A 15,760-nucleotide genomic window follows, 5' to 3' on the forward strand; every position below is an offset into this window, starting at 1 on the left:
GCGGGGCACGGGGCGAACGGGGGGGCTGCCCCTGCCCGGCGCCGAGGTGCAGGTGGCACCCCCCCATTCTGCGTGTAGGGTGTCGCGGAGCGCTCAGAACTTGGCCTGGTCGAGTTTCCCAGGCTTCCTCCTAGCCCTCTTCCCCCACCCCGCCAAAATCTCCCCCTTCTGAGCTACGCTGGCTAGTGGCCGGGAGGAAATGTGAGTTATCGCGCATCTTCTCCATCGCCGGCTTCTCCGATGGCGTGTGGAGACAGGCGTTAGTCTGGCTTTGCCCCTTAGTCTTGCTCCGTCCCTGTGGCGGAAGCAACATTCTGAGGTATCGTTTCTCATCTCCTTCAAACACCTGATTCTCACAGTCTGTGTTGCTGAAGAGTCACCCGGGACCAGTTAACCCGAGGAATTTACTGCTGGCTGCATATTGGCATATACAGAGATTCTTCAGGAGCAGACTTATAATTGATGCCTTAGCTGAGAAGAAATAACGCGTGCATCTCGCTGCTCTGACCATTATTAGAGGATGCATAACTTACAATGGCACAGTAGCTAGAGTAATGGTCTTGCAGTGAAAGGAAAGATCTTGCAGAACGGTCTAAGTATAATTTTAATTCATTTTAATACCTTCTGCTATGTGCAATGAGCTGTCATCCAGTGGGGACTTTTTTTTTTTTTTTTTTCCCTTCAAGCTATTCCACAAGGGATTCTTCAGCCTCTCATAAGGGATGAATTCCAGCAAGATAGGAACTGCATGAAGAACTGGTCATTTGCCACAGGGACCGGCAAAGACTGAGACCACCAGAAAAAGGGAACAACTTCTACATAGCTGTGAAAAAGTACCTGGATGGCCAGAAAAGGGATTTGCTCTGTTCTTGGACACAGATTGCTGTCACATGTGCAGGAGTTTCAAGGAAACGGGGTTGAATGAGGCAGGAGGGTTCTTCACAGTCAGAGCAATCTTGTACCCTTGTTCAGCTCCCAGATCGAATGTTTAACATACTGTCTGCTACTATCTGAAGTCTGCTCCCGACTTAGTTTCACTCACCCAGAGATCCAGGGAGAAGGCAGTAGTTGTGTAAGGCTGGAGATGCCATGTGGTATGCAAGGGAGTGGGAAAAAAAGCAAACCTTTGGCTTACAGGCCACAGAGTTGACATAGACTGAGGTTGTGGGCCAGCCACAATTGTCTTGGGACTGCTGTTCTCTTCTGCTGGCACGTCATCTGCCTGCAACAATGTGCTGACTGAGCCTGCTTGTCTATTGTAGCGCTTATCCTACCACTCCTTTGCCCTGTAGAGCATTTCTGTATTTCAGCTGTGGATCATAGCAGCTAGTCTTGTTTCTGTCTCTCTTCAGTCAAGGCAGGAACAGAAGCAAACAGATTTTCTTGCAAGTACAGATACCACCCCAGGGTGTGGGAATGTGCTATTTGGGATCTTTCCTGCTTTTACCAACCTGTGAGTCTCTCTTTTGTACTCAAGAAGTTCACATCAGCACACTTAGCTTTGGTATTTCATAGCACAGAGGAGGGTCAGTCAGACAGCCCTCCTCTCCCGATAGCAAGATTACATAACGTGTGTTGCAGTGTGGTGGGTAGTACCTCATATACCCTAAAAGCATGCAGAAGGGAGGAGTAGCATATCTTCCTAGAAAGGACAGTAAGGAGAAGTTAGAGATGAGCGTGTTTTATTCAGTGAGCTCTCTGCAAACAGAGATTTGTTAATGACGAGGAAGAAGCTTCCTTTGAGAAGGGTTCCAAAGCGCTTGTGGGACTGGCAAGTACAGCTAGCAACCAAGATGCCTATGGGTAGAAATGTGTATCAAAAGAAAAATAAGAATAGCTTAGAAGAATTAAAGCTTTGGCTTCTCTTTCTGCGCTTCCTCAGGAAAGGATATAAACTAGCAGCAAAATGTTTTCAGCATCAGCAAAAACTCTAATGCTGTCAGAAAGATCTGACATGTGTTAAACTTCTGCAGACGCGGATTGAAGTTGTATCAGATCAGATCGCTCAAGGAACTGTGTGCCCTGAAATTTCACATGAAGCCATGCCCAGCAGGTCCCAGAATGCCAGTCAGGACACAAGGTTCTACTTTTGGTCCCAAACATAGGGAGTCATAAGCATTCTTCTTTCAAAAGTAATTTTCTTGCTGTTGTAACGAATATGGACAGTCTTATACTGACAGCATGGGATAAAGAAGTGTAACAGTGCATGTGGCCCCTTGAAGGACCTGTGGGAATAGCTGGTCCTGCTGTATAACAAAACAGTACCCAAATACTGGAAATTAGCCGAGAGCTACAATTCCCAGCTGACAGCCCAAAAGGGACAGAGAGGACTCGAGGCACCTCTTTTCGATGGATAGGCTTTCAGAAGGGCTGAGGGACTAAGAGACTGTTGCTAAGTGAACGAGTTTTTATTCCCCCCTAGATTAATTTTAAAGGGCATTTCTGTCCAGCTTGCTCAAGAAAAGTTTATCACACAGCTATGGCTTTTGTTGTCCTTGGCTAACAGAAAGCAAAACCAACCTCAGCTGTGTACTCAGAAAATTGTGCTTAACGTACATTTTCCCTTATCATCCCTCTGCTGTTCCTCTAACCTGCTTTGAAGGAGGATTATCTGGAGGTGACCTTAGATAATGTCATTGTCTATTAAATACTTGACCTCCCTACCACGTGTAGCAAGAGTGATACTGGTTGCAATGGTGCTTTTCGTGGAGACTTCTGTGCTGCAGGAACTGGAATGCAATTGCTAAACTTTTTTTACTCAGATCAGGATACAGAAAGCAGATGTCAACAACTTCAAGTCATTAGTGTAATGTTTGACACCACATACTTTTTTTCTGTTTCACTGTCATAGCTGTTTCTTATGGCAGCACCTGAGACTGATTTTTCATCAAAGGGAGACTTTGGAAGGGTGAACAGATTTTACCTGGAAAATCCCAGAAAAGAACCACATCACACAAGGGACAAGCCCATTCCTCCTGGCATTTTACAACTTCCACATGGAGAGCGGAGAATTTAAATCAAAACTTACTGAAATAAATGAAAGCGATGGTTCAGATCTCAGCATTTCTGTGTGAATGTTTGGTAAAGATGTGAAAGGAACTTATTTATATGAGCTGTTTCCTCCATTTCTGGTAAAACCTAGTCTCTTGATAGTTGTCACCATCTCGAGACTGAGCTGGGTGTGTGAGACAGGTGTGGGCATGAGAGTGCAAACATGTCCGTGGTGCCCTTCTCACACCCTCTTGCCTGTTAGCGCTGTTATTACCTGTTTTATACAGCAAATCTAGATCTCAGCAAATCTAAGTGTTGCATTATGCTTCTGTCTGCTAAAACAGGGATGAACTCCTTCCTATCTACTGAATTTTACTTTAGTGCCCTCATCACAAATGATGCCCCTCTGTTCCAGTGAGAGGCCCATTTTCCCCTGTCACTTTGCACTGATGGCTAGCTGGGATGCCACTGGTACCCCACCCAGGCAGCTGGGACAGCCACGTCCACTGTCAGTGGTTGAGGGTCTAATGCCATCGTGATATTTCTTCCCGACTTGAGAGATCTTTCACAGGTGGATAGCCTGGCTTGGCATTGTGGCTGTGACTATCAGGCTGGAGGATGGTTTTCTATGTGTCATTCCTCACAGAATTTTTTCCTTTGCTGTTTAGCACAACTGTAAATAAACTATGCATTTACCTATTTATGACCTTCTGAGCAGCAACGTCCATATTCATACATTCCACGTGGCATCAGCACTGGAGAAGCCAGTTCTGTTCAGTGGTGAACTGTGAAGATCCAGTGGGATCCAGTCACACATCTTTACTGGCTTTTTGTGCTGTGTTTAAGGGAGTGAAGTTGCAGCAGGCTTTCCCAGCCATCTCATTGCCCTGTGAATGTTCTGAGCAACTGATATACCTTGCTGGGTGTTCAGTCAGTAACTTGAACTGCTGATATTCTTTGCCTTGCATATCATGATTTGATATGCAGAAACATCGACGCTGTACTAACTGTTTATTAGTTTTGGCTTCTCTTTGTATTTTAGAATAGGAATCATATTCTAAGAAATGGGTTTTTAGGTCAAATTCTCTCTTGCTTTTCCCATAGTCTGTCATTTCATAAACTCGAATTTTTTTTTCCATTTGTATTCTTTGGAACTATCATGTCTTTTATCTAAACATATATCCCAGGCCATAACAAAACTTGTCTTCCCTTTGCTAACTTTTTTTGATACCTATAATACTGTGTATTTCCTAAATTGCTGAACTAATCACATTTCTCCTTCTGACACTGCAAGGTTCTGTTCATTCTTTTCTTCCTAAAATACTGAGATTGTGGGGATTTAAATGCTCTTTGCTTACTCTGTCCTTATAAAACAGCGGATTTTAGTTAACACAAAACTAGAGGGGAGAAATATGTCTCTGTGATAGCTTTCTGACTGGAATGAAAAGGAATGTGCTTTATTTTTAGTTGGTGTAGATCTGTTTATTGCCTCGCTAAGAGTATGATCCATCCTGAAATCAAATTATCTTCTCTATTTGTGTTCTAGTTGCAGCTAAAGACAAAAAAAAAGTTTCAAAAATACATTTTTAGTTAGAACACAATTAATTTACGTAAGTATTATGCTGCATCACTAAAGCTTGAAACAACTTGCCAAAATTCTCCGTGTCAATATAGGCATAGTATTTGTGTTGCATTTAGGAGTAAACGGTGGCTGCAGTGTTGTTGAGAGATGTTGATATAAATAAATCACTGCCCTTCTTACACTAAGTAAGTACCTGTTCCTTTAAGAGGTGCATAAACAAGAAAGTAGCTTGGTCAAACATAAATATTTTAAAATAAAGTAACAGAATTCTTGGTGGCCTAAGTGTTTGTTTATTTGTATCTCAACACTACACAAATATTACTTCTTACAGGAATATCTTCAGTAAGGTGCAGAACATTCCTGTGTAACTTACCTCAGCTGAAGTCACCCATGTAGGTCAGTGAGAATTACCATCACTCTCAAAGTAGTGTATTTGCTTCAGCGTTTCTCCCGGTCATAGCACAGCGCGCTGCGTGTTGCGGGGCAAAGAGTGCCAGTCAGTGACTTGTGAGCATCTCAAGCATGGATTGCATGAGTGACCTCATTCACACACCAGGATCTGAGCACAGGCCAGGGAACAGAGGACTGGGCAATCGTGACTCTGGGAGAAAATACCCCAGGAGGGATTGTTGAGGCCAAAGTCAGCATGCTGCTATAGGAATAAGCTACGGGCATGATATGGAGCATGCTGAAGCAGGGAGATACCTCAGATAGTAAAAAGAATTGCTGCTGTAAATCAACTCTTTCTGCTTAGTTTTGATTCCTGGGTAGATGGTGTCTATTCAACCAGATGTAAGTTCAGCATTATATCTCTCTATTATGTGGAAATATTGTCTGTGTCTTTCAATATGATCAAACCTCTTTTGTAAACTAAATCATCAGCCATTATAAATCCATCACTTCCTTCATTCCTCAGGGACCTCTGGTACTGATTTTGAGAGTGTCTATGGGGAAGATTAATACTGACTTAACTCAGCAAACTACTTTAAATACCTTATAATTTCTGGGAATGTAGATAATTTTTTCCTGAAAGAGGTCCATCAGTGAGTTTTTTAAATGTATCTTCAGCAGGCTGGTCAGAATATATGAATGCTCTGTCTGACATCGGGCAGATAGCACATGTATGTTGTTCCTCCCCTTCAGTAATATGCACAAATATTGCTCTCTTACTGCTTGGACTGCAAGAAGAGGGTTATGAGTGTGCAGATATTTTTGGTGTTAGGCTTCGTCCATATTATCAAGCTGACTTTTTACATTAGTGCTTAGCCTATGGAATTTCTTTTGGCAGATACAGCATTAGAATTATTGATTTGCACCTCTTTGTGTGTTTTTTTTTTTTTTCCCAAATCACATAGATCTGAGGGTTGTGCTGATTAGCCTCTCCATATGTGATCTATGACATCCATAGCGAGAAACTTTTTAACTAATTTCAAAGCTGAGCGAGTATTAATCCTAACATCAGAGATACAGCTGTATTTCTGACCTAGAGGACCATTGTTTCATTAGGCCTGATTAACTACAGCACTATCCCAGTTTTGCTCTGGTGTGGATTTATATCAGCGTACAGCTTCAGTAATGTGATAAATTAAAACCAGTGCGCCAAAATCTGATTCAGCTGAAGTCAGTCGCAACAGTACTGCTGACCTCACGTAGCAGAATGACCTGTTTGAAAACAGTTGCTGTGTCCTCATGTCTCAACTTCCTCATGGCTTTTTGTGACTGAAAGTGGAAAAAAGCCAGATTTTTTTTTTTTTTGTCTTAGCTTTCTGTATGCTCTCAGCAACATGCTATTGTGCTGCCTTTGCAAAGCACAGTGTATATCTATCTGTTATAGTGTCCAGTTCAAAGGATACAGCTCTGCTGCCATTGTCTGTTTTGTTATTGTTTGCTCTGCATTCGCTAGGCCTACAAAAAGATCTGATTTACTGCCTTACTGTTACCCAACTGTGGGACATTCTTGTGGCTTTAACTGTTTGACATATCCTTAAGAATGGTTTTTATTTGATTTTTAAAGCATAACTGATCAAATGAAGGGAAGTTTACTAGCCCATATGCTTGACCCTTATTTAATGAATAGAAGCTTTTCCTGCTCTGTAAACCATTTGTTCTTGTTGAGCTTGCTAGCTGGCTTTTCATACTTTAAAGTGGTTTTTAGGTGATGTAACATGGACTGTCCCATTTGATAGTGGAGATTTAACACTATTTACCTCAGTGTAACTCTTACAGTTTTACCAGCTGAGGATTTGGCCCTGATCTCTGCTGCTTTAATTTCACACAGGCTTTCTTCCAGCATATCTGGTCAAGGTTAAATCAGCTTTTCACAGCAGTCAGAAAAAAAACATCCTTGATTCATTCTATATTCTACATATGAGCCTTTGTTTTACTCATGTCTGTTCAGAGATGTCTGTGTCAAATGCCAAGCAGCTATCTAAACACTGAATATCTCCTTGTAATAGACTTACATGGTTCCCTTAAAATCATGTTTGAATTCCAAGTTTTAAGGCAGTAGCATGAATCAGCTATACCACAGTGTCCATGGTGACAAATGAAAGACAAAGGTGACAGACATATGACATAGTTCCTGAGATTACTTTGCTGCTGATGTGTGTCGTAACCTCTCTCATGTGGTCTTTATCCTTTTCTCATGTGAAGGTGCTGTGTATGTGCCAGGAGAAGGGCCATCACGTGAAGAAATGTCATGGGAGGAGCCTTCTCTGTGAGGAAAGGTATATAAGCTGTCACAGTAAATCGTTCCCGTTTTCCTACTTTAGTTCCTTCCAACTGTACCGGACTTTGACTAGATTGCTAGCTCCAGTCATGCTGGAATAAAGTATCTGTCCCCTCAAAAAAGTCAGGAGTGCTGTACTTCACAGAGAGCACATCATATTTATTTAGGGGATAAGCACTCAGCTTAAATGTATTCTGGCTGGCTTCTGGGAACCTGCAGCTTATGTTAGACACCCTTATTAACTCACTGTGAAACTTTTGTCATCGATTTAATAGCATAACAATTCCCATTCTAGTATCATGGTACCTATATTTACAGTGTTCACACCATGTAATATACATCATCTTGAGAAGCATCCCTTGAATATGGGAAACTCGGATAACTCCAGCTGTTGTTATTGCTTAACCCAGTGAGCTTTTGGGAATTATTCCCACTGTCTCTTATGCTGTGATAATGCAGTGCATTGTTTTGTTTGACATCTCGATTTTACTACAACAAATATGGAGTCCATAATGGAGCAAAAGAAAGTTTGGATCTCACATATGAAAGAGTAAGAGAAAGAAGATGATGAGTGGAGAGAGAATGTTAAAAATTTTAGAGATTTTGAGATTCTTTGTCCATAGTGGTTGGAGACCTGTTCTCCTTGGATCAACCTCGCATGAAAATGAGATTGGCCTCATGCTTACCCTAGCTTGCCTTTACTGAAATGGATCTGCAGCTAACTCCCATTGGTAGATCCACAACAGGGAAATATTTGGATAGCCTGCTAAACCATTTTTTCAATTCCTTTGTGCCAGCAGAGTGATTTAAAAAACAACCACAGCCTGGGCCAAGATCTGGACTTATTTTCCAGTTTCCCGTATGGGAAACTTTATAGTATGTGAAAAATAGAGTGGACACCTGCTTCTATACAAGTTATGTTAAAGTTCTGCTGCACTTATGTGAAAACCAAAATGTTCACTACTTTATCGAGGACCAGTTGAGAGGTTGTGCTTTTGTGTCGTATTGCACAGTAGGAATGATAATCTGAGCATATAATTTTTGATTGCTGTTGCTTCATTTTCCACCTGCCTTACATCTGCTTTGCTGTGCACCAGCATCTCAGTAAACGCCAACTCCCAGGAACTGTGTCTGCCAGTTTCCTGCCATAACCACCGAATCACACAGGAGGGATTCGTCCCAGTATGCGGTGTACTCATTTAGCCTGTTGCACTGGGTCATCATTAGACCAAGTTATTGAAGTCACTAAGAGTCAAATAGAAAGTCATAATGAAGAAAAATATGCGGCGTCCTTCTGTTTAAATCTCATGGGCAGATCAGGGATATATTGTCCCTATGCACAGCATCAAGGCAAGGAACATTTTCTTTGCTGTTGCAAAGGGAGAGATCACGACACTGAAAAGGCAGGGGGGAAAAAACCCTCAGATAAGACTCTTTTAAAACATGTTTAGCTTACAGTTCTGGGTGTTTTTTTTCCTTTGCCAACCTGTTATTTTCTACATTGCCAAATTCCACCTCAGACTGATCACAGTGGTTTCAAAATGCCGTATTCATGCCTCTGCAAGCGCACCTGGCCCTTGAAGGGGGAAGCTGTGGTATGTGGTGTCCAGCTTTCCCCAATCACAGGTTTCAGACAGGAGGGTAATTCGACGAGCCTGAGGATCTGTAGCTGATCCTGAATGAACAGAGTCAGCAGCAGGAAAGATTTTGTATGTGCAGTGTAGGGCTGGGCAGTCCCTCTACCACAGGTGTTGCCATACAGAGTATTAGGGGTACCTGTTACATGAAATGCACCGATCGCAATTTCTTTCTTTTTGTCAATAGCAAACTCCACCCTACAACTGTTTCCACTGCAGAATGCCTACATTAAACCCAATTAATCTGAAACAACCAGTAGAAATCTGAATGAAGAAAGTCACTGGGGCCTCTGGAAGGAAAAATAGTTTTCGCATTTTTATTGTATTCACTGCTTTATGCTTTATTTCCATATCAAATCTCCATTCTCATCACATTTTACTGTGCAGCAAAGCGTGGGGCAAATTTGTTCTGTGGCTCTGAATACCCTCAGTTCACAAGTTCCTGAACTTTAGTTGCTAGGAGTATCAAAGTCAGAGCCAAACTAAAGGGCAGCCCATTTTTGTAATGATCAGAGCAAAACCCTTGATCACAAAAATCTTGGCTTATCCAGGATCCAAACCCTTCACAGCTTTAGCCCATCTCTCACAGTGACATCTAACACTCTGCTTTCATCCAGAGGGTGCTACTAAGAAACCACTCATAATGTCATTAATCCCAAGATGTGTTTTTAATTGCAACAGAAGCTTAGTATTGCCAGAGGTAAGTAGAAGATATCGGAAGCAGTATTCCGTTAGACTTCATCGTGGTTTTGCTAGACTCATCTTTGAGGCTCAGCTCCTCATCTCAGCTCCAGGCAGAGGTTGCACATCTGGTTCGCAGCAAAGAAGGGACATGCTGCACTAGCTCGCTGCTGAGCAAAGAAGGTGGTTAACTTTGCGTATGTCTGCACTTCTGTCTCCGGGCTGTGTGCTCGTTGTTGAACTGGACAGCTATCATGGAAAGACCACTGATTTTCTTCCCATGTTCTTTAACTGTAGTCACATGTGGCCAAGCTAAACTCCCGCAGTGCAACTGTTTTTTCCTATTTACACATGTTACTAAGAAACATCAGCTAAGGATATGTTATTACAAGTTTGGGAATGACCCCATTCTTGGCACAGGGCCAAACCAAACATTTTATTTCATTTAAAAAAGCAAAATGTGATAGAGTCAGTAGTTATAATTATGATTGGCAAGCAGAGGTGGTGTGCTACTATGAAACAGAAAGACGGGAAATTCCAATAATCCTAATTAATAAGCATGGTCATTAATTCCATCAGTGGGATTATAAAACAGAAACGTCATTCTATTTTAAGAGCAGTTCGGCCAGGAAAGGGCACAGGAGACAAACTGTAAAAAAAGACTGATTATTTGATCAAGGCACCTAGATAAGATAAAGATGTTAACACTGAAATTTCTTTAAAGGTTTGATTTTGTTACATTCATTAAGCTTCATGTCTATAATAAAAAAGGAAAAAAAAAAAAAAAGGAAAATTGAAAAACAGAAATATGATTTAAGTAGCAATGAAAGAGACCTAGAGGGGGAAAAAAATGATGAAACCGTGTTATGAAATAGACAAAGAAGAATCTAAAAAACATTTAATTGTCTCTAAGCACAACACAGAATGCTTTCTCTTTGTCACACCAATACTGTTGTAACCAATTTCTTCGTCCTCCCCTTCTCCTGTTTGCATATACAAGAGGGAATATGTTGCTTTCTCTTTGACAGTCTCTTGTTAGAACATATGAACCACAACATTCTAGTAACAAAATTACCCTGTTTTTGTGGTTGTTTTCTGAAGAGGGACAGTAATTCAGAAATGACTATTTTCCTCTCTTTGTACTGGTTATTTCATTGTGGACTCTAAATGCTGGCATGAGACACACTGACTGCACTGGAGTAGAATTTGGAGGGGATGTTACTGGCGCACCCACTTGCACTGTTCTACTTGAGAGTTTGTCAGTGTTTCAATTGCAAACCGCTTTATAACTGGGTTGTAAAAGTTCCCTCCCAGCTAAAATTTGCACTTCTTTTAAGTTTTATGACACAAGCACAAAATAGAAGTCGGATTTTTTTCATGGGATATATTTCATCATAATGTATAAAGATTTACGCACTTAAATCCCATTCTTGTTCGGGAGAGTTACACATCAGATTCCATCTGCATGCATCGGCATAATCATCACCTGGATGTCCCTAACCTCAGTGAATCCCACAGAACAACGCCAATTTACACCAGGCAACCTGGCCCATAGTCAGTGTCCATCATTTACTGTCTGTGACCAAATTGTTTTTGTCAGTCCTTCGATCAATATAATTACAGTAGACTTCCAAAACTAGTGGTGGAGCAGAGAGAAAATCCATTTCAATGTACCTTATAAAGCTGGAGTCAGAACAGCACACAATGGATATTAGAGACTGAAGTATACTTTTTTTTTTTTTTTTTTTATCAGAACATCAGAACTAGCAGCCTGTATCCAAACTAATTGGGGCTAATGATGTCCATTATCATCGTTAGCTCTGTCAAGAACTATATAAAGCAACAACTGGAAAAGTGCTGAGTGTACAATATCCACAGGCCCCTTTCACAGGATGGTCTCCACTGCTCTGCCAGGTACAGGGCTTATTGTGCACCCTGAAAAATTGACGTTTCATTTGTTCATGAGTTACATTTCATGTCAGACATAAGAATTTATGCACTATTTTCCTGTCTGTTACTATTTGTGAATAAAAGTTGTGCTTCAGTTCATGAGAGCCATTTACAAACATTGACTGTAAGAGAAGCTTATGGGCCATCGTGTCAAAGGTCAACTTTCTTCCTGAAGCTTTAGAAGACCTATCAGATATTTATGTTTCTTTCCCAAGAGTACCAAATGTTCTTCCATAGTTACCCCGTACTCTTGGAAGATCTTCCCATTCAGCCAGAAGCCAGAACTTCACGAGGTTGTGTTGAAAGCTGTGGGCTAGACAATTAAGGGCTAGTGCAACTGAAATGGTGCCAAATCCATCCTAAGTACAGGCTTTTTGCAAAAGCACCACAAAAATACTTAGGCTGCCATTGCACGTTACGCTTTTTCTAACACTGTTGGTATTTTACCAATCCAGTTTTCAGGGATTTAGTTCTCTTTTGTAGACACAGCCACACTGTATTTCCTTGGCCAATAACTAAGGCCATGTGAAATAATCTCTGTCAAATCCCAAACCACCAAACACTGGCCAGGTTTCAGTTTTCATTATGAACTCAAAATTCAGACCAGGATGGTCTGTTGAGGAAATGGTTTGTTAAGGTTCACAAACCTTGCAAACAAATTTTGGCCCTGTTTTGATTAACCCCACTTCTAACAGGCAGAGTCATGTTTGAACACCAGGTTGAAGATGGCTCCCTCTGATGCATTTCCCATGTCCTTGGCTAAGCCAACCACACAAACCAAGCCTGCACTTAGCCACTGCTTCTGAACAAAATTTGTAGCATGGTCTGGCACTCTTTACCTCTCAGGTGGTTAACCTGTGTTGGAGCACAGCACTGAAAGAGTTTTGAAATTATTTTGAAACATGCCTTATTCTCAGTCCAAGCATGGAGCTAGCTAGTCAGAGCTGCATGGATATAGTGTTCAGGCTTCTTGGTTTACATCCAAGGGTACTCAGAGCTCGACGTTTTAAGTTACTGCTCAGTTAGTTATATATTTGGAACACAATGACAACTTTAACTTCTAAATAAGCTGATTAGAAAAGAAAACTCCTCTCACCCCCAAGTTTAAGACTCTGAAACAACTCACCATTACAGCATTCAGCGTGCAGGGGTGTGTATGCATGACGGAGATACTTTTGCTTTTGTTTTTTTTCTCTCCTGGCGTTATATTCCTGAGACATTGTTTTATCACCAGATGAAAGCCTTGGCGGTGAAATATTGCTGTGTGGCTTACATTAGTGATAGTAATAGTCTGCTCCAGAACTACCCACCCAACATGCCTTTGAATTCGTTTGACTGAATTGACCCATCAAGGTCTCAGACAGGGCTAATCTTTGTTCTCTGGCAGACTGTCTTCATTAGGACATGGCAGGATCCTGCAAAAGCAGCATTCTGCTGGGATAGTGTCATTTCAAAGTTTGCAGAATTTACAGTCAGTAGGTTTTTTACCTGGCAGCACAGTGTGTATTGAAATGAGTGTTGGGGGTTTTGTTTTGTCTTTTTTTTTCCCGCCATGCATGCTAGCGTCAAAGCTGGGTTTCCCCATCCCGACTCATACTACACGGGAAGCCAATATAGGCAGACGGTATGTGAAGGGAAACTGTAAGTCTGGGAAAGGCACTAAATCCAGTATTGGTTGTGGCACCGTTGAAGCTAATTCTGGCTGGCGAGTATGAATGAGCCTGAGTAATGCTGCAGTCTGTCACCTCTCACCCTAGTTAGTGTGACAGCACTTGCAAGGCGTCCCATGTAAAATTAAAACATATCTTTAAAAGTGTTAGAAACTGGTATGAGGTGACGTACTTGATTTGAAACACAGAGTTATCAAGAAAGCCAGCCCCCTTTCAGTTCAGCTGTATCCATGGAGCAGCAGTCACTTCTAAGAGTGCTGTGGATTTGTAAACCATGCATGCAAAATATTTTCCTCTCTTTCTCTCCCAATACCTTATTTTATCTATATATTTAGAAAATGTCCAACTTTCTGTTCTTGATGTTCTGTCCAAGTTTATTTCACTGTAATGAGTCACGTAAGAAGTAAAAAAAAAAAAAAATTTCCTGTGTGGCTGAGAAGCTGAGCTATTTCCATGTTAGTGGAAGGGGGGAGAAAGAATGGGAAGACATACTTAAGAGGGAACTAGAGGATTTGATGCACATATGTCTCACTCCAAGCATCAGAACATTACCTGCAGATTGGGATATATATTGAGCATAAAAGAAAAACATCTAAAATTGATTAAAAGAAGTATTTTGATCCTGAATGTATAAACTGATTTGTCATGATCATTGCCATGAGATGTTCTTGAGATTAAGAAGAAAATCTCAAACCATCTGGGAGAAGGAACAATGTGGAATGATGAGGTGAGAGCAGGAACCACCAGGAGAAAGAAGGGAAGTGATAGTGGATGAGAAGATGGAAGAACCTATTGCTGACTGGGAAATAAAAACAGGATTAGAAGATAGGTGGGCTGGGGAAGGAAGAGAGGGAGGGAGAGGTGTGTTAAAGAGGAGTCTAGATCATGACACAGGGGGAAACTGGAACTAACTGTCTGGGTAAAGATTTGAGGGCAAACAGCTGATGTGGAGATAGGTACAAAGACTGTATATATCCTGTGTGTTGGAACACAGAAAAGGGAGATATGGCAACAAGAAAGGGTAGATGGTCAGGGAAAGTTGTCATAGAGTGGCAAGAATGAATAGATGAGGAGCTACAATATAAAATGGGAATTGGGTCTGCCTGGACAATAAGACTAGGATTGGGAGAAGAAAAGGGACAGTGCATAAGCATCCAGGAGACTCAGATTAGGCAAGGTGAGAGATGTGCTGGGAGCAGCGAGGGGAAAGGTTTCATGTGAAAGATGAAATTTGGATCCTGAGGCAGCAGCAGGGAAGAGATTAATGAAGGTAAAGCTGTGACAGAGAAGGTGAGACAGGAGAGGTAGTGCTGACATGGGATAGACAAATAGCTGAGGAACATGGAACAGTACATGTGATATTTAGGTCCTCTCACAGTTCCTCTGCTGTCAGCAAGTCTGTTTAAATGCTAGCAGAGTGTGTGTCATCCCACTTCAGTGTTGCCAATAAAGAGGTCAACAACCTATTGCTATAAGATACTCCATTAAATTAAATTACTTAGACCTGTGTGGAAAACTCATATGGTTGACAGTGCAATGCTTACAAGTAGTTACATGATGGAACTTCTGTTTTTTCACTTTGCTTTCAAAAAACATAAAATCCAGGCCAAATTGCACAAAAAATATATATATATATTGAGAGTACTATTAAAGTTTCATTTAAGCACCTGGAAGTTTTAAAATTTCCAAAGCGCTCTGAACTTTGCAATCATGATTATGTTTCTCTGCCCTGTCCCATAAATTTCTTTTCTGATACCATCTTTAATTGCAGGCATACTGTTTTTTGGGGTTTTATTGGGTATTTTTTCTCCACAGGCCATTTACTCACTGACCTGCTTTGAGAGTGAATCAGGAATAAGAACTGGGGCAATGTATTGTCTTTAATACTCTTTCATCATTTGTTACAAAAACCTGTGAGATGTATAGTGATGGAACAAGGTGGGTGTAGAAAGAAAAAGAGTAAGTCATACAGCTACAATAGTTGAATCCTGGCTCACATAGTTGGATTCTCTCCCTTTCCCTTTACCATTCGGTCCCCGTGCCTTGCCAGGCATCACACTTTTCCACAGGTGGTCACTAATTGTGTGTTCCTCATTTCTGGGATCCTGACAGGAGACTCTAGGGTATGGTTTTGCAGAAGTGCTGAGCATTCACAGCTGCAACTTGAAGTTAGTGGTACTTGTGTTTTAAACACATAAAGGACTATGTAACATTATATACTCTGAAATATCCATATAAGTTTTAAGCGAACTGGGTAGTGAAAACAACTGGCATGAAAAATACAGGGATTTGAATGTGGAGGAAGTTTGGAATTTCTCAAGTCAAAGGTATAAAACTATCTGTAATTTGGATCCCAACAAGGTGGGTGGAAAAGACTTACCAAGAGGGCCTCAGCCCTAACTGGCTGAATAACCATCTCAAAGGGGATATTAAGAGTAAGCAGGGAGCTTACAAGGGATGGAAAAAAGGACTGACCAGCAAAGAAAGCTATGTCTTGGATCTCAGAAAGTATACAGGCAAA

The sequence above is a fragment of the Athene cunicularia genome, assembly GCF_003259725.1.
Source record: "Athene cunicularia isolate RWA chromosome 2 unlocalized genomic scaffold, athCun1 chr2_part2, whole genome shotgun sequence".
NCBI lineage: Eukaryota > Metazoa > Chordata > Aves > Strigiformes > Strigidae > Athene > Athene cunicularia.